Source organism: Papio anubis, chromosome 19, assembly GCF_008728515.1.
Source record: "Papio anubis isolate 15944 chromosome 19, Panubis1.0, whole genome shotgun sequence".
NCBI classification, from domain to species: domain Eukaryota; kingdom Metazoa; phylum Chordata; class Mammalia; order Primates; family Cercopithecidae; genus Papio; species Papio anubis.
This window is the reverse complement of record NC_044994.1, coordinates 31991806-32006510: the sequence shown is the minus strand read 5'-3', so window position 1 is coordinate 32006510 and position 14705 is coordinate 31991806. Positions and strand designations below refer to the sequence as shown.

The following is a 14705-nucleotide window of genomic DNA, read 5'->3' as shown; positions in this document are numbered from 1 at the left end:
GAGACGGAGTCTTGTACTGTGCCCATGATGGAGTGCAATGGGACGATCTTGGCTCGCTGCAACCTCTGCCTACTGAGTTCAAGCGATTCTCCTGCCTCAGCCTCCCAAATAGCTAGGATTACAGGCGTGTGCCACCACACCTGGCTAATTTTATATTTTTAGTAGAGACGGGATTTCACCATGTTGGTCAGGCTGGTCTTGAACACATGACCTCAGGTGATCCACCCACCACGACCTCCCAAAGTGCTGGGATTATAGGCATGAGCCACTGAGCCCGGATACATTTTTACTTTTAATCAAGGCTCAATCAAGGCTTTTCCTTGAGATTTTGGGACACCTTTCATATGCCTTGACTACTCTGTCTCTTCTAATTGTTCTCATGCATGCCATGAAGCCATATTCAATTTGCATCTCTCCTCTCTAGCATATTAATTCAACTTAACAAATAATCAGTAGATACTAATTGAGAATCTCCAAGGTACAAAATATTCTGCCATATGCTCTAGAACACTTCTTTGCTTAAAGACGTTATGTTTAATTTGGATAGACCAGAACACATATAAGAGTAGTAAATCAATTTTCCTGGTTATCAGGAACTTTCACAGATTTTCCTTCCATAAAGCCTCAAAATTGTAAAGTAGGACATGTTATCATTATTATCTTTACTTACAAGTTAATGCAATGAAGCTCAGAAAGCTTAAACAAGGTTCCTGAGGGTAATGAATGATCAGCTTAATGTCTTGTCAGTTGATTCTTAGGTTTAAGTTAGTTCTGTTGTTGATGCTACTTCCTAGAAAATAATAAACAACAATAAAATCATTCCCCAAAGTATTATATAATTACGGTCCCTCTAGGGAATCATCAATGAATATCCTTAAGCGTTCATAGAGGAGAGACACCACTATAAGTTTGATAGGTCGGGGGAAACCTGCTAAACCTAATGGAAATGAATAAAGCATCTGTTTCAAATACACAGGGCAGAGGAGGTTTTCAAACGGAAGGGAGTATAATAAAAAATATATTGGGGCAGGAATACATGAGACTTACTTGAGGAAAAGAGAATATCTAATATCAATTGAGTGCTTAGTAGGCCCAGGCACTGTTCCAAACGCTTTACCTGAAATTATTTATTGAATCCGACCAGTATAATCATAGTTTCACAGACAATGATCTAAGAAACAATAACTTGTTCAATGCCTCACGGCAGAGGAAGTGTTTGAATTCTGAAGTCTGGCTTTAGAGCCTGTACACTTGTCAGGTTTGGCCATGCCACCTGGCATCTCCAACACTTTGGTGAGGTGGAATATGTCTATATCAATCTATCTACAACTAAATCTAATCCATATCATCTATAGCTATCTCTCTATCTATATCTCTATCCAGGTGAAAACAACCTCAGTTTTTATATTCTTCCCTTCACCTCCTGAATATATTTGTACATTTCAGTTTTCTATACTTACATTGTTTTAACTGTAGGCCGTGGTTGGTCTGTTGGTCTGTTCCCCAGCACATACACAAATTATAATGCATTTCTTTCTTACTAGAATTCTCTGAGACCAACACACCAGATATTATTTCTATTTCAGAGACAGAGAAAAATGCCCTATTGGAGGGTCATATGGTACCAACTTGGCTCTCTGCTTCATACTGTCTTTCATTCACTGCAAGTTAGCTGAATCACAGCCTGCTGGGACATGTCACCATCTCAGATACCTTTTATTCTCTCTTCTCTCTCCATGTCTGGCTTCTACTTGGTCGTCCCAACATGCTGCATATCTGAAAAAGGATAGGAAATACATTCACCTAAATTCTAACCCTGAAAGTGGAAGAATAGAAGAAGAAGAGGGGAGAGGGGGAAGGAAGCTCCAGAGTCCATCTTCCTGCAGCTGTTGGACGTGAATGATTTAGTTACCCTAAAATTCTCTAGAAGACCAAGACACCACATCCCATGAAAGCCATCACCCTAAGGAGGGGATGAACCCTGAGGGAGCCTTCAGGAATGGAAAAAAAAAAAATGTATTATGCATGACCAAAATAAGCGTCATGCCTAAGCTTTTGATCTGCTATTGACTCAATTGGCTATAACCTCTACAGAATTGTGTATTTCAATTAAAAACAGAAGATAAGAGATAGAAAGCAGGAAAGTGTGAAACTTTGGGAGATTTTCAGCAATAATAGACTTTTACCAAATTAGCTGGCCTAATTTTCAGGAACTTTATCACCTCTACAATCTGTCAGGGCTGTTTTTCTTTGCTATCTTCTCTTCAAACAATTACAGGAAAGAAGTCTGAAAGGGTGGCCAGGTCTGGCCTAGTGGCACCTGGAGGCCGAGGCTCCTTTTTCAGAGCAAACTCCAGGCATTCAGCACTGGGCAAAGGTTTCCATCTTCACTCATTATAGCATGGGCTTCTTTAAAGCAGAAATGCCTGCCAAGCCCCAAATACACATGTCCCACAATGAAGACAAATGTCCCCTTGAAGTGAGTTCAAACTGTGGAATTAATTTTGCTATGGAACTTTATTGCCGTCTAATTAGAGTGACATTTGGTCCGTCTAGTTATATCTGGAATCAAACCAGAGACTTGGAGGTAAAAGCCCCTTGGCCGGGCATGGTGGTTTGGCTGGTGCAGTGACTCACACCTGTAATCCCAGCACTTCGGGAGGCTGAGGTGGGCAGATCACCCAAGGTCAGGAGTTCAAGACCAGTCCAGCCAACCTGGTGAAACCCCGTCTCTACAAAAATATAAAAATTAGCCAGGCATGATGGCAGGTGCCTGTAATCCCAGCTACTCAGGAGGCTGAGGCGGAAGAAACACTTGAACCCGGGAGGCAGAGGTTGCAGTGAGCAGAGATCATGCCATTGCACTCCAGCCTGGGCAATGGAGCGAGACTCCGTCAAAAAAAAAAAAAAAAAAAAAAAAAAAGCCCCTCTATGAACTGTCTCCCTTCCAGAACTAAGCTGATTTATTGTGTAGAGTTGGATGGTATTCCTTTTGATAGTCCTGGTCCTCACAGCCTGATTAATATTGAGCTCTTTACTAGTAAAAGATGCCAGAACTGAAAGCACCTGAGATATTTTGATCTGTCTTTTAAAATGTGGCGAGTTTTACTCACCTGTGTTCCATTTCTGGAGTAAAATTAGCGGTGAGTACCAGGATGGGCTCTTTTCTCACCCTCTTCTCTGGAAGAGTGAAGCTATAAGAACACAGACATGGCAGATGTGCAATGTATGGTGCCCTTTCTTTGGAGAGCTGACTGGCAGGGGACAAGGATCACAAGGTATTGAATTTGGGGGATTGTCATCTGGAAAACTCAAATCTCAGCATTTAAGCTATGTGGAAATAAATATATAGAGCCTACCCTTGGCATGTAGAATCCCTGTATTCTGTGACATTTCAAAGAGCATGGAGTCCAGGTGGTAAATCTTCATATAGACCTATGAGGCTTAAGTGAAGGAAAGGGAAGTGAGCTACCAGAGGAATGGGATAAGGTGTACGTTACAATTCCTGTGGCTGAAAGCCTGAGTTTCCTCCCATCATGGACCTCAGATAGCAGATGTCACATCTAGATCTGCCTTGCACGTAATAGAATAATTTTGTCAGGAGCCCTCATAAGGCCTGCCCTGCCTCAGGACCCTCACATTCTGGGATAATGTTTGTCTTTGTTCAGCCTTAAAGAGCTCTTCGCCTTCCCTATTCTCACACCTTCCTTTTCCTCCATGGTGAGTGAGATATTTTGATATCCAAAATCAATAAAAAATGCACAGTGCATAAGATAATGGCATGTGGGTTGCCTATTCAGTTTATAAATTTCCAGATTACTGAGCAACATCTTTTTTCATAAATGCCCTTAGCATTATTAGTTACACTTATTTTAAATTCATAGAATGGTAACACCAACATTTCTTTCATACCTGAATCTGGTTCTAGCACTTGTTCTGTCTCTTCAAACTTTGAATATGTTTCATAATTATTTGTTGGAAGCTGGACATCATGTACTGGTAAAAGGAACTGCAGGAAATAGGTCTTTAGTGATGAAGTTACTAAGGTATGAGGTATGGGGAAGCAGCCTAGAGTCCTCTGACTAGGTGTTAGTCTTTTAGTGAGCCTGTACTCCTGGGCTGTGAACTTTGTGAATGCTTCTCAGGTTTTTTGTTTGTGTGTGTTGGTTTGGGTTCTTTTCTCACCCTTAGGTGGGGCTGAATATCTAAAGGGAGTTGGATTTATATATTTCCCTTCTCCCAGGTGAGTTAGGCTGCGATAAAACCCCAATAGGTTAAGCTCTGGTAAATAATTTCTCTTGCGAACAGGTCTTATTAAGAATGAAATGCTGTGACTTATTTCAAAATGATTACATTTGCCCTTCTGCAGAAAGAACAAGGGGCTTTTTCTCCAATCTTCTCTGTGAGAACTAGCAGAGCTTCTAGAGAGAAAACTCACAAAAGTGGGTCTTCCTCACTAAGATTGCCCCCTTTCCTCCCATTTCTGTATCTGGGACTTTCAAACTCTCACGCTTGTCTACACTGAGCCTGCAGCAATTTGTCAATTACAGTTTAGATTTTTCTACCCTGGTACTGGTTCCTGTGAAGGGTTCTGATTTGGGGTTACTGCTTTCATAAGTTGTGAATCACTGTATCTCTCTGTCTCTCCATTTTGGGAGCAACAGTTTGCTCTGCGACCTCAATTCTCTGATAGATCTAAGAAGGTTGTTGGTTTTAACTTTGTTCAGCGTTTTACTTGTTTTTAGGAAAGAGTGAAAGCTTCCAAGCTCTTTACATACTGGACCAGAAACTAGAAGTACAATATTTTCTTTCAAATATCATGTTGGTTTGGTACTACAAATCCTCCAGTATTCCTACATTACTTTGCCTAATATAATAATCATTACCATTATTGGAGCACTATTCCTATACGGGATTAGATCTTGATGGTTAACTCTGTTATAGAACCGAACTGGGGTCTACTTGTCCAGCACAGTGATACCAGATATCCACACTGAGGCTTTGGCAGTGACAGAAAGGAAGGCGTTGAGTTACAGGGTGCCAACCAAGCAGGAGCTGGCAGCTGTTGTTTAAATCCTGACCTCTCTGATGGCCTGCAGGCAAAGGTTTTTAAAGACTGAGGTCAAATTCAGGAGAGAAAATTGTAAATCAACACACAGCTGTTACACATTGGTTTTGGCCTAAGGACTGGATATCTTGAAGCAGGGACTTACAGGTTGTTGGTGGATTCAAAGGTTTTCTGATTTGCAATTGGTTAAGGAAGAGAAGCTTTGCTTAAAAATGTGGATTCAGCAGAAGAAAAAAAAATGTTGACTGGCTCTGGGGTGTGATTCTCTCCAAGCCCCACCGGAAGAAATTTAGAACAAAGAACAATGGTCAGAGTTCAGTTTTCAGTTCCTCCTTATCTGAGGTCTGTGTGCCAGCAGATCTGGATATATTTGGTGGGGGTCCTCAGTGGGGAAATCCAGTTTCTGCAAGATAACTCAGAGACATATGTTAAGATATTATCTTTAGTTTCAATAGGGAAACCAAACATCTCTGGACCCTACTCCTTGGCTATTGTTTTAGGTATTACTTTCTCGCATAACAAGTTATTTATGTACTTTTCATGGCTAGCTTCCCTTGAAGAAACTCAAGATTTTATTTTATTTCTATGCCTGGGAAAGTGGGGGGCATGCAGATCCCCAAAAAGGGACTCCCTGCTCCATCTCATAAGGTTATGTATGGATTTTTATATGTCAGCCCAGCTACGGCAAACTTAAATATCTACTGGGTCAAGGCAAGCAATGAGCTAAACTGGCCAAGGCAGATCTGGGAGAACCCTGGCACTCATGTTCTTGTCTAAAGATGGCGGTGCTACTCAGCCCCAGAAGCTATTGCTATGAAGAAAGGCAGGCCAACTCCTGCTAGATTGTCAGACTTTTCAACAAAAGCTACAGCTATAGATACGGTTTTTTTTTTATGTTAAATTTCTAAATTAGCTAATGGTGTCAGCTACTTCAAAGACATTTTAATTGATCAAAACAAAACATGCCTGCAGGCTATAGTCATTTGGTGGGTTCCCTGTTGTGGAGCCTCTGAGTTATGGCAAAAAATGTAGGTGCTTTACCCAGTTTTGCAGTTACCTATGCTATGGGAGTAAATACTCTTTAGAGACTAATATATTACTCCATGTTGAAAATAGTTGAATCAGTCATCCTTTACTCTGAAGCACAGTACTTAAGAATAAGTCATGTTTATCTGTTCACCAACTCACACTGACAAAGAACCATGCCGTTAGATCATTGTGCACTAGCCAGTCGCTCCTTCTGTGTGGATCAGCACATACTTACTGAAAAGTCTTCTGAGGCAATAACTGTGCTGTGTTCAGCTGATTTAAGATGAGGAATAAAATACAGTCTTTTATTGAATACTTTATATATATCCATACAGTGATATGCTATACAGCTGTAAAAAAATAATGAGAACGTGCTCTATATCTTGATATGGAACAATTCCAAGATAAAATATCAAATTAAAAATAAAATGCAGTACAGTATACTGAAATTTGCCTTAAAAGGGGATATATATGTGTCTGTGTCTGTGTGGGTATTTACAGATCTAAAATGTCTATTAAAGAACACATGGTAATTGATAAAACTAGTTGCCCTAGGAGGGGAATTAGGAGGAAAACAGCATAGAAAGAAAACTTTTACCCCTAGGTTAAGTTTGCTATATGCCCAATTATGCCAATAAAATGGCAAACATAAAATATCCTTTAAGAAAATATCTGTCAGTGGGTTCTTACAGCCATTGACTAAGTTAGATTTCATGAAGGCAGACACAGAAGGATACACTGGCATCACTTCCATCCCCCACTACCCAAACAAACTCATACATTTTAAAAAGTTAATAAATAAGTAGAAAATTAACACTATGCAAATATATTTCAGAAGCAAAGCTCTCCATGGCCCAGGCAGCTTTTGTTTGCAAGAAACCAGCATTGTAAACTGTGAAACAAATCCCAAATTGAATTTTCTTGGTCCCCAAAACATATTCTGGCTGCCCTGCTGATGAGAGACCCGGGGAGCCACAGCAGAAATCTCTTAGTTATTCATAAATTCTCTCCCTTAAAAAAAGTTGTTGTTGTTGTTGTTTTAAACACAAGAGTGGAGATGAACTCCAGAGCTCAGAAACCATTTTCATGCAAAAACAGGCAGCTCAGTATACAAATAAAGACCTAGCTGGAAACCCTGAACAGAGCAACATAAATACTCACATCTGGTATAAATAAATAACAAGATACATTGTTTTACGATTAATGCCCAGCTCATGAATAAGTACACACAATGGAGATAGAAATATTTAATTTTGTGTTGTAGAACATAATTAGAAATTATTAAACAAAGTCAGAACACAGAAGAGACTTCTCAAAATGCACAGGCCCCGGGTACAGCCTGGGTGTGTTTGGAACTAGTTTTGTCCAATATCAGATTATTTCGCTTTTTAAAGACAAGAAAAGCTACAACCTTAGTGTTTCATTAAATAGTTCATGAGAGTCATTCACTCTCCCTTTTTTCCCACTCCCTTCTGGGAGTTTAATGCACTGTGATAAGATAAATATCTGCCTTTTAATGATGATCACACCCTATTAAAACGTCTCACCCTGTTACCGATAATGCATGAGATTATGAAAGATGGAAAAAGTAAAAGTCTCATTTTCTCCTCCCTGCTGATGCCATTTGTTTACCTTTAGCATTCCCCTAGCTTACACAATGAAACAACAGAGGCTAATTTTACTGCATTTCTGTTTATTCTACTTTGATTTCTCCCACAGATGAAATCCCTGCCAGTTTTATTATTTTCTTCTTAGATCAAGAGTCCCAATTTTGTTTCATAAAATGTAACTGGACTTTTCACTACAGCTTGCTTTAATCAAATAGGATAGAATTGGGTAAAACGAGGACAAATTGCCAGGGTTCATTAAGATAGCACAGAATGCCCAATCTGGAATTGTGGAGAGGGGATGCAGATCAAACCCACCACAGCTCCTAGACACATATAATTGCAATGTGGCCACCAATACGCATGGATACCACGGTTCAAAGAATCAGGGGAGTGATTTTCTTCTGACTTTAATGTTTAAAGACTGTTCTGAATCAGAAGAGTGGGAACTTTATTCAGACTTTGTTTTTAAGTTTTAGGAGTAAATAAGTCAAGAACAAAGGCCAAAAGAAGAGCAAGTACAAAGAGTGCTATGATGCGATAAAACAGGACCCAAATGGTGTGATTCTTGGCTTTGTATGGCACGTTTCAGAAAGCAAAGGAAGGGCTTTTGTCCTCAGTGGGTATTGTCCCTTGCTCTGACTCTCTGTCTGAGTAACCTTTCTAGCTGATTTACTCCTTCCTAGAGACCAAAATAATAAAAATACTGAATCTCTTCTTTCTGGCCTTTTCCTCCATTCCCCTGCCAGCAACTTAACTCTTATTTGTTTTGAAAATTAGCCATTTAACAGGGCATTGCCTTTACCAGCTATTTGTTCTGGTGACCTATGGTGGAAGCTGGAATTGGTACTGCAAATGTGCTTCTCTAACAGGTCTGTTATTGCATTATTCCTTTATGGGGGCTTCGACGTAATTACACCAAATGTTGTTATAAATCCCACCGGAAGCCACCTCTCGGCTGACGTCTAGAGGACACTTTCAGTGTATATCTCCCTCATCTGCCATTAGCACGCCTCCATGTTCTTCCTAGTATATTAGAGGGCACACTGAACAGAAACAAGGACTACATAATCCAAACGGAGAGTTGAATGATTTGACAAGAAGCCAACCAGCACTTAGAGGAAAACTAACTACCATCAAAACACTTCCTTCAGAACAAAGGTTGAATCATAACCTTATTCCCCTAGCATATGAATTAGAAGAACAATTGTCTGATTATGATTAAAAAAAGAGCATTACATTTTATGTTCCACCATAATTGGTATTTATGACAATTTATGTAAACAGTAATGAAGCCTATGTGATTTTTGCGGGGAAATTGCATTATGACACCAATGATCGTTACTGTTAATTTTCCTGAAGATGATGGCAATCAGCAGGCATAGTTTCATTGTAAATAGGTTAATTTAAAATTCAAACACTGCTGCTATTTCAAAATGAGTTCACATTTGATTTCTGAAAGCTTTGGCCCAGTCTTTTTCCATGTCAAGATAAAAATGCATAGATGATGTGTATCAATGTATAAAACCTTGTTCTTCAGGGTTATGTAGGAATAAGCATGTATGTGATATAGATGCAAATGTGTGTCTTACATACTACATATCCTTTTAATTGTTTCCCTGTTTTTGTGCTATGGAAATAAGTTTCAAAAATGTATTACTAATGTAATCACAAAATATGGTTATCACAAACTAATTTGCTATGTATTAAATAGTATAAGTGAAGAGTGACATGTCAGCATTTTCTGTTATTTCTATTGTGTATTGAAAATTGCCAAATCAAACTTTTAACAAGAAATTAAAACATAAAATGGTCTTTCTTTATTGACCTTGGGCTCCTAGCTAGTTTTGAGTTAAATTGTTGTTCTACCAGTACATATTTTGGACAAGTCAGCTAATTTTTTTTTTATTTTAATATATATGCTTCTTACATGTAGATCAGTTTCTGCCAATTTGTCCAAGCAAAGTGAAAGGGTCTAATTTTCATCTTTGGACATTTGAAGAAAAGGGTAATTAATATTCTTGAATACACACACATTTGTGTGTCAATATATATATGTGTATATATTTAAACAATGAATGTCATAACAATAAGATATTTGGAATTATAAGGAAAAACACGAAACATTTTAAATGCTGACCAGTGTCTACTTACTTTAAGTAGTATTTGAGTAATTATAACATATTTTCACATTTTTGTAACTATAATATATGAAAGTTGTACTAATATACGCTACTAATTCTTCTCAAAAGTAAAATAGTATAGACTATGAGTGTGAATCATTGCGATAAATGTTATTGACAACAGAAATTAACATGCATATAAATAGTTCTCTTTCTTTCTCACTCTCTGTCTTTTTCTCTTTGAAACCAGTTTCTTGGTGGCCAATCAACTGCTCAGAGTATGTTATTCTAATGAGAAAAAACGTAGGTATAATTGTTCAAAATGTATCATAATTTGACTATATTAATTCTACTAGTTTGATCCTGAAAATTTTTTTATTTTGGAAGAACTTGTGTGACTGTGCCTATCTGTATATGTGGTACTTTTAATTAAAATGCCATTTTCACAAAAACATGCCCAGTTTGTTTTAACCTGGACCACTTATTTGAAGAAATAGTGATTAGAAAACAAATATTAGGTATCTAAACACCTGAAAAGCTGAAATAAATCTAATATGATTTCTAACATGAATATTATGAAATAGTATGAAAACTAATAAGCTTTCAAAAACTTAGATATGTATACCCTGAAATCATATTGCTTTGTATTGATTATAATTTTTGAAAATCAATAAGTATATTTGCTTGTGGAAAACATCCATATACCTATATATGAAGTAATATACTATATAATCTCAAGCAGGTACTTCTATTTCTCCCAAGAGAGGGAATACAGGATGTTGAAGAGGTTGTTCAAGTGCTTTCTACATTTTTCTTGCAATATTCATTTGTAACTTTTTTTTTTATTCAAATAACTGGTGTTAGTGGACTAGTTCTAGCCAGCTCTAATGCTGTAAAGGGGAAATATGGAAGAAAATCTGAAAATTAAGAAAATCATGTATATTTATTAAATGTTCTGAGAATTAGCAGAAGGCTCAGTTGAATTGCCTCCTTTAGCAGGTATTCCTTCCATAGGAGTTTACATTAGAATTACTGCTCTGAAATATACTCAGAGTGATATAGGTTTGCTACTTAACACATTTTCTTTCCTTTTTACTGTTTTTAATCAGCAATTCTCTGCTATAAGTCTAAGTTCCTGTTTGGTTCCTGGGTAATCACATTTATTGTTCTTCCATTTCCCTACACACAGAATAATTCCTAAATCCAGACAGATTCCTTAGTCAGAGAGAATGAATTAGTTAACACAAACCCTTTCTCATACTTTAAAAACAGAATCAATACAAGGAAACAAACTAAAACATATATTCTGTTACTGAGAATTCAGTAGTGTTGAGTCTGTATTTTCATGTGAAAAATGAGAGTCTCAATTATTTCTCTAGTTGCCTCCTCATAGAAACGTTTTACTATACTATCTCAGGATTCTTGGACTTTTCAAACCTTTAATAATGCCACATTCTATATGGATCAGATATTAATAAAACCTAATTATGCAACTAAGTTTGATTTAGTTAATGTAGTAAAACAATTGGCGAGTTACTAATCAAAGAAAAGAAACTCAACCAAATTGATACATTAAGTAAATACAATTTAGCTTGAGGGTAGGGATATTTACCTCAATCATAAGAACAAATGAAAAAAAAAGAGAAAGAAAAAAAAAATCCCCTCAGGCAAAATGGTAAACTAACCTTAATGATGATTGTGTCAATTGACAGATCTTCTTTGTGTATTCCTGTGGCTCATGAGTTGTTTTGGTTATACTATATCATAAATGAGTTCTGAATCTTAGGTTTGATATCAGTATGGGTTATTGTAATTAATTTTGTAGGCAATATATTTAGTTTTCGCCAAACTATATTTCTAAGCTTAAATACACCTGGTGCTCATAAAAATGGCCTCTAAACCAACTGAAATATCAGAAATGGATATTGGTCAGCAAAAAAGAAGTTGTGGCTCCGTTAAACCACAGTCTATTAAAAAACAAAGCAAAACAAAGTAAAAAAATGAAAAAAAAACTAAAAAACAAACAAACCACCACCTCACTACTTGCACTATATGATGAGATTGCTTGTTCAAGATGACACTTCCCATGCTCTTTATAACTTATGGATATTTAACCAACATACTACAGGTGTAGAAACGGACTTGAGACCTGCACATTCTAAATCCACAGGGTCCTTACCTTATAGGTTGGGCACTGTAGCATAACTGGTAGAATCAAAGAAGTTATCTATAATAATTTCATTCATTCATGCATCTTCTCATGATCTGCCAATAATTTGAATTCAAAATGTTACCTGAATATGATGGATGAATTACACAGATGTTAAAGGTTTTGGCTTATGAGAGACCTTTTAACATCCTTTATTGTGTTGGAAGATATGACAGCAGTTTCCCATGTCTTCACCTTCTTGAAAGGGAGGACATAAATGCATTGATCATAGCATGTGGACAGTGTTACTAACATTTTCCACTGATCCACAGAACATGTCCACACTATAGCTGATCAGCTGGTGTTTCATACTCCCAATTGTATTGGGGTGGGAGCTTACCAGCAATTATGCAAACCTTATGCTCTCTGTCCTAATGGGGGAAAATGACTGACAAAGTGACTTACCTCTAGAGTTTTTGATCTGAGGATAGTCAGAGAGAGTCTAATTTCATTTGTTGGTATCTGTCTTTCATCACTCATGGCTGATGAGAAAGAAAGAAAATCATACTCAAAGAACATTCTTTTATTTCCGAGAGGAAAAGGAATTTGACCACAAAGATGACAGAGTTACAATTCTTTACTTTTAAGGGGCAACCTTTGGAGGATGACTCTCTCACTCTAAAAATGCAGGCATTGCTTTTTTCTTTTGTACCCTATTAAGAATTGTGCGTGAAACCACTCAGAGTAGATGGGGACTCTGGGTCAACAAAACAGTGAGAAAGGTGACAAATAGCAATTCATTTCAGTGTTTGTTTTCTTGATGATGGCTGCCTCTTTCTCCTGGTGTTCTCATGTTTCTGGGGTGCTACACAATGAGTTCTATGTCCTTTTAAATGGGGGCAGAGCTGCCACAGTGTAAACTAATAAATAGCACAATTGAAGCCTTCTTGGTCATGAAATACAGCAGATTCCTCTCAGTTACTTTATTCATCCTCACAGTTCTCTTTTTTAAGAGAAAGAAGTTATTTTTTGACTTTATTCTGACATATAGGGATTAATTTTTTTTAAACTAGTGCTGCTTTCCTGTACCTTTAACGATGTACAAATTTAGACCCAACATGTATTATACTTGCTAAATTAGATTTAAACCTCTTATCCTAAGAAAATGTCTACAGTTTTTTATTTGGTAATTGGACTATTTATGATATATTAATTTTATGTTTTACTTTTACTAGAAAAAGAATTTGGCAACGGAGTGAGAAAGAAATAGAGAATTTTCAAACTGACCTTATTCTAGATATGTGAATAGAATCACACCAGTCAGGATGCCAAATCTACCTAAAAGATTAAAAAAACACTTCTACCCAATCAATCCACTAATTTCAGTTGTCTTATAATTAATATATATCAATCTATTCAAATAGATATTCAGTGATCTATACTGATCTCCAAGACTTCCTGAAAACCACTAGGGAAAAACAACAGCATGCCAATGTGTGTTCATTGCACTCATATTGACATTTTCTAAGTGCCAGAATTTCTATGATAGTGAGAAGTCAAATATTAGAATGCCAAATCCAAGAAAAGTGATATTATAATATTGATTTAATCAGATAACATTTTCTCCAAAAATGCAAATCATCTTTTCCTTTAATCAAAGTCTCATATATTTTCTAGCTCAATAGCCCTAATATAACACCTGCTGATTTTAGGGACCAATGTAGTTCTCACATATTTTGACTTAAGACCTTTTCCACTGTTTACATTACATTATTTTAACCTAGCTTATATTTATATACTATCATTGCAATCACGTGACACTCTCTCTTTCCATAATACCTTAGATTGGGTAGTAGTTGAAAAGATTTGCCACTCTCATAGGAGGATGAATACATTTTCATTGATGTCCAGCTAAATTTTGTGATCTCTTTCAGTCAATGAAATGGAAATTGAAGAGGCCTGTAGCACTTCTTAGTGGAAGCATAGTAAGATTAAAAAATAAAAATAAGAGGTCAGGCACGGTGGCTCACCCCTGTAATCCCAGCACTTTGGGAGGCCGAGGTGGGTGGATCACAAGGTCAGGAGATCAAGACCATCCTGGCTAACACGGTGAAACTCTGTCTCTACTAAAAATACAAAAAATTAGCCAGGCGTGGTGGCGGGCGCCTGTAGTACCAGCTACTTGGGAGGCTGAGGCAGGAGAATGGCGGGAACCCGGGAGGCGGAGCTTGCAGTGAAGCGAGATCGCGCTACTGCACTCCAGCCTGGGTGACAGAGCGAGACTCCGTCTCAGTATATAAATACCTAAATAAATTGGCCGGGCGCGGTGGCTCAAGCCTGTAATCCCAGCACTTTGGGAGGCCGAGACGGGCGGATCACGAGGTCAGGAGATCGAGACCATCCTGGCTAACACGGTGAAACCCCGTCTTTACTAAAAAATACAAAAAACTAGCCGGGCGAGGTGGCGGGCGCCTGTAGTCCCAGCTACTCGGGAGGCTGAGGCAGGAGAATGGCGTAAACCCGGGAGGCGGAGCTTGCAGTGAGCTGAGATCCGGCCACTGCACTCCAGCCTGGGCCACAGAGAGAGACACTGTCTCAAAAAAATAAATAAATAAATAAATAAATAAATAAATAAATAAATACCTAAATAAATAAATAAGAAAAATAAAAATAAGAAAAATACTACAACATCTGCTTTGCATTGTACTCGTTTTTTCCCTCAGTCGTGA

At 37.6% G+C, this 14705-nt stretch overlaps 1 long non-coding RNA gene across 1 annotated transcript; it reads right to left on the bottom strand.

Moving 5' to 3' along the window:
- Nucleotides 1–202: 202 nt before the first annotated feature.
- Nucleotides 203–13971, bottom strand: LOC103879686. Its single transcript, XR_640426.3, has 3 exons — nucleotides 12442–13971; nucleotides 1714–1776; nucleotides 203–790 (listed from the first exon to the last, which is right to left on the bottom strand). It is a non-coding gene; the product is annotated as an uncharacterized LOC103879686 (long non-coding RNA).
- Between the last annotated feature and the right edge of the window lie 734 nt (nucleotides 13972–14705).